This window comes from Eleutherodactylus coqui, chromosome 3 (assembly GCF_035609145.1).
Source record: "Eleutherodactylus coqui strain aEleCoq1 chromosome 3, aEleCoq1.hap1, whole genome shotgun sequence".
NCBI lineage: Eukaryota > Metazoa > Chordata > Amphibia > Anura > Eleutherodactylidae > Eleutherodactylus > Eleutherodactylus coqui.
This window is the reverse complement of record NC_089839.1, coordinates 316,188,520-316,197,841: the sequence shown is the minus strand read 5'-3', so window position 1 is coordinate 316,197,841 and position 9,322 is coordinate 316,188,520. Positions and strand designations below refer to the sequence as shown.

Sequence of the window (9,322 nt, the reverse complement as noted above, 5' to 3'; positions counted from 1 at the left end):
AGGAAAATCACAAGTTTGGGTGTCCATGTCAAAGAAGGAAGCAGTGGAGGTAATTCCAAAACCACCCGCCAAATCTGTGAAAATTCCAGGAGAACAGAAGTTCCAGAAGATTGGGAAAGGGCAAATGTTGTCCCTATCGATGTGTTCCATTCGTGTGTGGATTTAAAAAGTTAGTCCATACTCGCACAGAGCAAATACCAAGGTGAATAGGTCGTTCCATGTTGGATGCACCAACTTAGGGAGCTTCCACACGCCTGATCAACAGCATTGAGAATAGCTTAAATATGCATCAAATTCCACACATAGAATCATCCAGAATAGAGAGAAGCCCTCTTACAACCATGGATTTCCTTCATTGAACACAATCAGCAGGGTGGGCAGATCACAGCTCCTGAAGGTCCCGCAAAGTAGGCTGATCCTCCACAGGGCAACCTGTACCCATTCAAAAATTCCTCTCACATGTCGTGAGGAGCTGATGTCACCCAGACTCGTTATTTTCCTTACTCATTAGTTTAAGGCATACCCTTCACCTGTGGCCACCTGGAGCAATCGCCCTCTGGACCCATCCTGTCTGTATTAGGGAGAGCAGGGAGTGGAGGTCCAGGAAGATAATTTGCATATTCCTGGTGCATTCTGGGAAAAGTGAAAAGTCACTGTGAGTGGGAAGATTTCTGGGTTTAGTGGGGTCTAGCTGCTCAGAGGCCATCTCCAGACCAGAGGTTGGAGGTCCAGGAAAAGAATTTGCATATGCCTGTTGCATTTTGAGTGCTGGGTCTAGTCAGGTCTAGCTGCTTGAAGGACATTGCCAAATGTTTTATGCATAGTAGCATCTTATAGGTTATATATGATCACTGGAATTCTTGACTTTTAGAAGTTTGCAAGTGGACATCAACTGACAACATGGAAGGGGTGAGTAGCCATATGCTACATGTTTACAGATCTACCAAAGGAAAAGCCAAACTTGTGCCTCTGTTGGAGGAAAAGGTGCAGAGTCTTCAGGAGAGAATAGCTACATTGTAACTCATTAAGGAAGGGGAGGATTGCCTTGACAGAGCAGAAGTAAGTCTTCAAAATGTTGAAGGAAAATATGTTTTCAGTGTAGCCGTAGAAGTCGAGGAATGGAAGCATGTGACCCAAAGAAGCCGGATTATCAGGAGTCAGCCAGCACCCATACTGCTCAGGAACCAGTACCAGGCCCTACCACAGGAGAACAATGAAGAAGTACAGCAAGAAATGACTTTGCCAACAGAGAACAGTCCAGTAAGCACTCAGAATCCTCTTGGATGGAGAAAAAGAAGTGCTGTTGTGAAGAAGAGGGGGAGAGTGCTGGTTGTGGGGGATTCCCTATTGAGAGGAACAGAGGCCGTTGTCTGCAGACCTGACACAGCCTCACGTGAGGTGTGCTGTCTTCCAGGGGCACAAATCAAAGATGTGTCTGATAGGCTATCAAGACTCTTCAGTTCTGCAGACAACTACCCATTCCTACTAATACATGTAGGGACAAATGACTCTGCAAAAAATGACATTGCAACTATCTGCAGAGACTTTGAAGACCTCAGCCGGAAGGGGAAGGAACTAGGAGCTCAGGTGGTCTTCTCATCCATCCTCCCAGTGGATGGCCGTGGAATAAGAAGATGGAGCAGGATTCTAGAGGTGAACAACTGGCTATGTCAATGGTTCAGTCAGCAAAGATATGGATTCCTAGACCATGGAGTGAACTACCTATATGATGGACTGCTTGCTAGAGATGGGTTGCACCTTACAAAAACAGGATTTGGCAGGCGCCTTGCTAGACTAATCAGGAGAGCTTAAAACTAGAACAATATGATGTGAAAAGCAAAAATATGCATCCAATTAATACGTATTATTAGAAGTGAAAAAGGAAGAAGAAAGACAAAACATTCAGAAGGAAAGTAGAGGAGCAAGAGACACTGATCACAAATTAACATGTTTCTACACAATGCATGGGAAACAAACATGGGGAATTGGAGCTCCGAACACAGGAAGAGAAATATGATGTCATCGGCATCACAAAAACTTGGTGGAATGATACAAATGATTGGATACAAGGCTTGAAGGACATAATGTATTTATAAGAAACAGACCCAAGAAAATGGGAGGTGTTGTAATGCATGTTAGGAAAGCATCATCTCCACTGAGATTCAAGCTTCACAGCTGGGAGTTCTGTAGAAACTGTTTGGGTAAGAATACAAGGAGAGAACAACAGAAAGGACACCGTTGTAGGCATTTACTATAGGCCGCCTGGACAAGCAGAAGATATGGAGAAGCTCTTTCTACATCAGATGGCCAAGCTCTCAAAGAAGCCCAACATGGTGATCATGGGAGATTTTACCCATCCAGACATTTGTTGGGAATCTCTCAGATAAAAGTAATGGATCCAACCAATTCTTATCCGCTCTTGTTGACAACTTTATCTTCCAGAAGGTAGAAGAGAAAACAAGGGGATCTGCTATCTTGGACCTAACTCTCACCAACAGGGAGGGAATGGTGGAGGGAGTAAGGGTGGCTGGGACCTTAGGGGGCAGTGATCATGATATCCTTAGATGTTGGATAACAAGGGGAGGAAGACCTGAGAAGACTCAGACTGCAAGGTTGGATTTCAGAAAGAGGAGAGGAAGACTCCAATGGCTGGATGTTCTTAAGGACAGAAATGTCCAAGAAGGTTGGGAAATATTGTGAAATGAGATTGTCAAAGCACAATCGTTACCAATCCCTAAAAGAAGGAAGAATGAGAAGCATTTAAAGAGACCAGGATGGATGAACACAGAACTTAACATGGATTTTAAAAAGGAAGAAAATTTTGTTGATCAAATGGAAAGAGGGGGAAAATCTAAAGAAGAATAAAATGCTGTCTGCAAAAACTGTAGGGCAAGTGTCAGAAAAGCTAAAAGCTGAAAATGAATTGAGGCTTGTAAGAGAGGCCAAAAGCAATAAAAAGGGACTCTGGGGGTCCAAGCAAAATAAAAGTCCAAGATGCTATAGGATGTTTACAGGATGAAAATGGTGAATTGGTTAAGAATGATATTGGGAAGAATGAACTTCTAAATTCCTAATTTGTATCTGTTTTCTCTCAGAAAGTAGATTTAGCATCAGCTGATCTTCACGGTGCTAATGGGGGAACACAAGAATGCAGGCTATCTATAAGCAGAGAGATGGTGAGGGAAAACTTAGCTAACTTAAATGAATTCAAGTCTCCAGGTCCTGATGAATTAGATCCTAGGATACTGAAGGAAGCAGTGGAGATAATTGCTGAACCACTAACCATAATCTTTGAAAATTTCCGGAGGACAGGTGAAGATCCAGAAGACTGGGAAAGGGCAAATGTTGTCCTTATCGATGTGTTCCATTCGCGTGTGAATTTAAAAAATTTTTTAATTGGTTTATACTCGCACAGAAAAAATACCAAGGTGAATAGGTCATTCCATGTTGGATGCACCAACCTAGGGGGCTTTCACGCACACTGGAACATTCTGTGTTCCACACGCCTGATCCACAGCATTGAGAATAGCTTAAATATGCATCAAATTCCACACATAGAATCATCCAGAATAGAGAGAAGCCCTCTTACAACCATGGATTTCTTTCATTGAACACAATCAGCAGGGTGGGCAGATCACAGCTCCTGAAGGTCCCGCAAAGTAGGCTGATCCTCCACAGGGCAACCTGTACCCATTCAAAAATTCCTCTCACATGTAGTGAGGAGCTGGTGTCACCCAGACTCGTTATTTTCCTTACTCATTAGTTTAAGGCATACCCTTCACCTGTGGCCACCTGGAGCAATCGCCCTCTGGACCCATCCTGTCTGTATTAGGGAGAGCAGGGAGTGGAGGTCCAGGAAGATAATTTGCATATTCCTGGTGCATTCTGGGAAAAGTGAAAAGTCGCTGTGAGTGGGAAGATTTCTGGGTTTAGTGGGGTCTAGCTGCTCAGAGGCCATCTCCAGACCAGAGATTGGAGGTCCAGGAAAAGAATTTGCATATGCCTGTTGCATTTTGAGTGCTGGGTCTAGCCAGGTCTAGCTGCTTGAAGGACATTGCCAAATGTTTTATGCATAGTAGCATCTTATAGGTTATATATGATCACTGGAATTCTTGACTTTTAGAAGTTTGCAAGTAGACATCAACTGACAACATGGAAGGGGTGAGTAGCCATATGCTACATGTTTACAGATCTACCAAAGGAAAAGCCAAACTTGTGCCTCTGTTGGAGGAAAAGGTGCAGAGTCTTCAGGAGAGAATAGCTACATTGTAACTCATTAAGGAAGAGGAGGATTGCCTTGACAGAGCAGAAGTAAGTCTTCAAAATGTTGAAGGAAAATATGTTTTCAGTGTAGCCGTAGAAGTCGAGGAATGGAAGCATGTGACCCAAAGAAGCCGGATTATCAGGAGTCAGCCAGCACCCATACTGCTCAGGAACCAGTACCAGGCTCTACCGCAGGAGAACAATGAAGAAGTACAGCAAGAAATGACTTTGCCCACAGAGAACAGTCCAGTAAGCACTCAGAATCCTCTTGGATGGAGAAAAAGAAGTGTTGTTGTGAAGAAGAGGGGGAGAGTGCTGGTTGTGGGGGATTCCCTATTGAGAGGAACAGAGGCCGTTGTCTGCAGACATGACACAGCCTCACGTGAGGTGTGCTGTCTTCCAGGGGCACAAATCAAAGATGTGTCTGATAGGCTATCAAGACTCTTCAGTTCTGCAGACAACTACCCATTCCTACTAATACATGTAGGGACAAATGACTCTGCAAAAAATGACATTGCAACTATCTGCAGAGACTTTGAAGACCTCAGCCGGAAGGGGAAGGAACTAGGAGCTCAGGTGGTCTTCTCATCCATCCTCCCAGTGGATGGCCGTGGAATAAGAAGATGGAGCAGGATTCTAGAGGTGAACAACTGGCTATGTCAATGGTTCAGTCAGCAAAGATATGGATTCCTAGACCATGGAGTGAACTACCTATATGATGGACTGCTTGCTAGAGACGGGTTGCACCTTACAAAAACAGGATTTGGCAGGCGCCTTGCTAGACTAATCAGGAGAGCTTAAAACTAGAACAATATGAAGTGAAAAGCAAAAATATGCATCCAATTAATACGTATTATTAGAAGTGAAAAAGGAAGAAGAAAGACAAAACATTCAGAAGGAAAGTAGAGGAGCAAGAGACACTGATCACAAATTAACATGTTTCTACACAATGCATGGGAAACAAACATGGGGAATTGGAGCTCCGAACACAGGAAGAGAAATATGATGTCATCGGCATCACAAAAACTTGGTGGAATGATACAAATGATTGGATACAAGGCTTGAAGGACATAATGTATTTATAAGAAACAGACCCAAGAAAATGGGAGGTGTTGTAATGCATGTTAGGAAAGCATCATCTCCACTGAGATTCAAGCTTCACAGCTGGGAGTTCTGTAGAAACTGTTTGGGTAAGAATACAAGGAGAGAACAACAGAAAGGACACCCTTGTAGGCATTTACTATAGGCTGCCTGGACAAGCAGAAGATATGGAGAAGCTCTTTCTACATCAGATGGCCAAGCTCTCAAAGAAGCCCAACATGGTGATCATGGGAGATTTTACCCATCCAGACATTTGTTGGGAATCTCTCAGATAAAAGTAATGGATCCAACCAATTCTTATCCGCTCTTGCTGACAACTTTATCTTCCAGAAGGTAGAAGAGAAAACAAGGGGATCTGCTATCTTGGACCTAACTCTCACCAACAGGGAGGGAAAGGTGGAGGGAGTAAGGGTGGCTGGGACCTTAGGAGGCAGTGATCATGATATCCTTAGATGTTGGATAACAAGGGGAGGAAGACCTGAGAAGACTCAGACTGCAAGGTTGGATTTCAGAAAGAGGAGAGGAAGACTCCAATGGCTGGATGTTCTTAAGGACAGAAATGTCCAAGAAGGTTGGGAAATATTGTGAAATGAGATTGTCAAAGCACAATCGTTACCAATCCCTAAAAGAAGGAAGAATGAGAAGCATTTAAAGAGACCCGGATGGATGAACACAGAACTTAACATAGATTTTAAAAAGGAAGAAAATTTTGTTGATCAAATGGAAAGAGGGGGAAAATCTAAAGAAGAATAAAATGCTGTCTGCAAAAACTGTAGGGCAAGTGTCAGAAAAGCTAAAAGCTGAAAATGAATTGAGGCTTGTAAGAGAGGCCAAAAGCAATAAAAAGAGACTCTGGGGGTCCAAGCAAAATAAAAGTCCAAGATGCTATAGGATGTTTACAGGATGAAAATGGTGAATTGGTTAAGAATGATATTGGGAAGAATGAACTTCTAAATTCCTATTTTGTATCTGTTTTCTCTCAGAAAGTAGATTTAGCATCAGCTGATCTTCACGGTGTTAATGGGCGAATACAAGAATGCAGGCTATCTATAAGCAGAGAGATGGTGAGGGAAAACTTAGCTAACTTAAATGAATTCAAGTCTCCAGGTCCTGATGAATTAGATCCTAGGATACTGAAGGAAGCAGTGGAGATAATTGCTGAACCACTAACCATAATCTTTGAAAATTTCCGGAGGACAGGTGAAGATCCAGAAGACTGGGAAAGGGCAAATGTTGTCCTTATCGATGTGTTCCATTCGCGTGTGAATTTAAAAAATTTTTTAATTGGTTTATACTCGCACAGAAAAAATACCAAGGTGAATAGGTCATTCTATGTTGGATGCACCAACCTAGGGGGCTTTCACGCACACTGGAACATTCTGTGTTCCACACGCCTGATCCACAGCATTGAGAATAGCTTAAATATGCATCAAATTCCACACATAGAATCATCCAGAATAGAGAGAAGCCCTCTTACAACCATGGATTTCTTTCATTGAACACAATCAGCAGGGTGGGCAGATCACAGCTCCTGAAGGTCCCGCAAAGTAGGCTGATCCTCCACAGGGCAACCTGTACCCATTCAAAAATTCCTCTCACATGTAGTGAGGAGCTGGTGTCACCCAGACTCGTTATTTTCCTTACTCATTAGTTTAAGGCATACCCTTCACCTGTGGCCACCTGGAGCAATCGCCCTCTGGACCCATCCTGTCTGTATTAGGGAGAACAGGGAGTGGAGGTCCAGGAAGATAATTTGCATATTCCTGGTGCATTCTGGGAAAAGTGAAAAGTCGCTGTGAGTGGGAAGATTTCTGGGTTTAGTGGGGTCTAGCTGCTCAGAGGCCATCTCCAGACCAGAGATTAGAGGTCCAGGAAAAGAATTTGCATATGCCTGTTGCATTTTGAGTGCTGGGTCTAGCCAGGTCTAGCTGCTTGAAGGACATTGCCAAATGTTTTATGCATAGTAGCATCTTATAGGTTATATATGATCACTGGAATTCTTGACTTTTAGAAGTTTGCAAGTAGACATCAACTGACAACATGGAAGGGGTGAGTAGCCATATGCTACATGTTTACAGATCTACCAAAGGAAAAGCCAAACTTGTGCCTCTGTTGGAGGAAAAGGTGCAGAGTCTTCAGGAGAGAATAGCTACATTGTAACCCATTAAGGAAGAGGAGGATTGCCTTGACAGAGCAGAAGTAAGTCTTCAAAATGTTGAAGGAAAATATGTTTTCAGTGTAGCCGTAGAAGTCGAGGAATGGAAGCATGTGACCCAAAGAAGCCGGATTATCAGGAGTCAGCCAGCACCCATACTGCTCAGGAACCAGTACCAGGCTCTACCGCAGGAGAACAATGAAGAAGTACAGCAAGAAATGACTTTGCCAACAGAGAACAGTCCAGTAAGCACTCAGAATCCTCTTGGATGGAGAAAAAGAAGTGCTGTTGTGAAGAAGAGGGGGAGAGTGCTGGTTGTGGGGGATTCCCTATTGAGAGGAACAGAGGCCCTTGTCTGCAGACCTGACACAGCCTCACGTGAGGTGTGCTGTCTTCCAGGGGCACAAATCAAAGATGTGTCTGATAGGCTATCAAGACTCTTCAGTTCTGCAGACAACTACCCATTCCTACTAATACATGTAGGGACAAATGACTCTGCAAAAAATGACATTGCAACTATCTGCAGAGACTTTGAAGACCTCAGCCGGAAGGGGAAGGAACTAGGAGCTCAGGTGGTCTTCTCATCCATCCTCCCAGTGGATGGCCGTGGAATAAGAAGATGGAGCAGGATTCTAGAGGTGAACAACTGGCTATGTCAATGGTTCAGTCAGCAAAGATATGGATTCCTAGACCATGGAGTGAACTACCTATATGATGGACTGCTTGCTAGAGACGGGTTGCACCTTACAAAAACAGGATTTGGCAGGCGCCTTGCTAGACTAATCAGGAGAGCTTAAAACTAGAACAATATGATGTGAAAAGCAAAAATATGCATCCAATAATACGTATTATTTGAAGTGAAAAAGGAAGAAGAAAGACAAAACATTCAGAAGGAAAGTAGAGGAGCAAGAGACACTGATCACAAATTAACATGTTTCTACACAATGCATGGGAAACAAACATGGGGAATTGGAGCTCCGAACACAGGAAGAGAAATATGATGTCATCGGCATCACAAAAACTTGGTGGAATGATACAAATGATTGGATACAAGGCTTGAAGGACATAATGTATTTATAAGAAACAGACCCAAGAAAATGGGAGGTGTTGTAATGCATGTTAGGAAAGCATCATCTCCACTGAGATTCAAGCTTCACAGCTGGGAGTTCTGTAGAAACTGTTTGGGTAAGAATACAAGGAGAGAACAACAGAAAGGACACCCTTGTAGGCATTTACTATAGGCCGCCTGGACAAGCAGAAGATATGGAGAAGCTCTTTCTACATCAGATGGCCAAGCTCTCAAAGAAGCCCAACATGGTGATCATGGGAGATTTTACCCATCCAGACATTTGTTGGGAATCTCTCAGATAAAAGTAATGGATCCAACCAATTCTTATCCGCTCTTGTTGACAACTTTATCTTCCAGAAGGTAGAAGAGAAAACAAGGGGATCTGCTATCTTGGACCTAACTCTCACCAACAGGGAGGGAATGGTGGAGGGAGTAAGGGTGGCTGGGACCTTAGGAGGCAGTGATCATGATATCCTTAGATGTTGGATAACAAGGGAGGAAGGAAGACCTGAGAAGACTCAGACTGCAAGGTTGGATTTCAGAAAGAGGAGAGGAAGACTCCAATGGCTGGATGTTCTTAAGGACAGAAATGTCCAAGAAGGTTGGGAAATATTGTGAAATGAGATTGTCAAAGCACAATCGTTACCAATCCCTAAAAGAAGGAAGAATGAGAAGCATTTAAAGAGACCAGGATGGATGAACACAGAACTTAACATGGATTTTAAAAAGGAAGA

General features: G+C 43.3%; 3 non-coding genes across 3 annotated transcripts; all 3 read right to left on the bottom strand.

Annotated features, from left to right (window-relative positions):
* Nucleotides 1-374: 374 nt before the first annotated feature.
* On the bottom strand, nucleotides 375-521 carry LOC136622835 (U12 minor spliceosomal RNA). The gene has a single exon (XR_010792015.1). It is a non-coding gene; the product is annotated as a U12 minor spliceosomal RNA (small nuclear RNA).
* Nucleotides 522-3,626: 3,105 nt separating this feature from the next.
* On the bottom strand, nucleotides 3,627-3,773 carry LOC136622813 (U12 minor spliceosomal RNA). Its single transcript, XR_010791993.1, has one exon. It is a non-coding gene; the product is annotated as a U12 minor spliceosomal RNA (small nuclear RNA).
* A 3,105-nt stretch (nucleotides 3,774-6,878) lies between these two features.
* On the bottom strand, nucleotides 6,879-7,025 carry LOC136622801 (U12 minor spliceosomal RNA). Its single transcript, XR_010791982.1, has one exon. It is a non-coding gene; the product is annotated as a U12 minor spliceosomal RNA (small nuclear RNA).
* Nucleotides 7,026-9,322: the final 2,297 nt, after the last annotated feature.